Raw genomic sequence first — 966 nt, forward strand, 5'->3', positions numbered from 1 at the left:
ATATTCAACCAAATACTATTGAGTTCATCAACCCTTTTGCAAGAGAAGGTGAGGAGAACCCAACACAAAATCCAACACAAAATCAACCCACAATGCCTAAGTTTTCATCACATTCCGTACCCACTGAGGAGAACCTACCCAATGGTACGCCCACACCACAACATCTAACCGGAAATTTTATTGCCAAATCCGCATTTATCCAATTAGTCGAAAGAAGCCAATTTGGAGGGATGCCTAGTGAAGACCCTCATTCTCATATGGAGACTTTTTGCGACTATTGTGATGCGATTTCTCAAACCGGTGTAACTCAAGACCAAATTCGATGGGTCTTATTTCCTTTTTCTCTAATTGGCACCGCGAAACAATGGTTGAAAGGCCTTGATAAGGCTACTCTCGGAATTGATTCTTGGAAAAAGTTGGCTCTAGCTTTCTACAAAAAGTTCTATCCACCGGAAAAGACTAACATGCTAAGAGCTCAAATTACGGGCTTTAAGCAAAGAGATGAAGAATCTTTGTATGAAGCTTGGGAGCGATTCAAGGGAATTTGTCGCTCATGTCCTCATCATGGACTTAGCGAGTGGTTCTTGGTACAACAATTTTGGAACGGTCTTTATGAAGATTCAAGGAACATTCTCAACATGGGATCAAATGGAATGTTCACCGAAGTTGATGACAATCAAACTTGGAACAAAATTGAGGAAATGGCGGTCCATAACTCACAATATAGTAGACCTCGCAAGGCTACTAGAGGAGGAAAGCATGAAGTGGACTCCATTACCCAATTGGGTGCTCAACTTAGTGCTCACATTGATACCATCAATTTGAAGTTTGAAAAAGCTATGGCTAGACTTGAAGAAGCCTCAAAATCACCAAAGCATCATGTTAATGCCATGACGGCATCTTCATCAATCCCAAGTGGGATATGTGAGAATTGTGGAACTTTGGGACATGACCAAAGTGAATGTA

At 41.2% G+C, this 966-nt stretch overlaps 1 non-coding gene across 1 annotated transcript; it reads right to left on the reverse strand.

Moving 5' to 3' along the window:
- Positions 1–464: 464 nt before the first annotated feature.
- LOC141625797 (small nucleolar RNA R71) lies at positions 465–571 on the reverse strand. Its single transcript, XR_012535551.1, has one exon. It is a non-coding gene; the product is annotated as a small nucleolar RNA R71 (small nucleolar RNA).
- Positions 572–966: the final 395 nt, after the last annotated feature.

The sequence above is a fragment of the Silene latifolia genome, chromosome X (genome assembly GCF_048544455.1).
Source record: "Silene latifolia isolate original U9 population chromosome X, ASM4854445v1, whole genome shotgun sequence".
Classification (NCBI taxonomy): Eukaryota; Viridiplantae; Streptophyta; class Magnoliopsida; order Caryophyllales; family Caryophyllaceae; genus Silene; species Silene latifolia.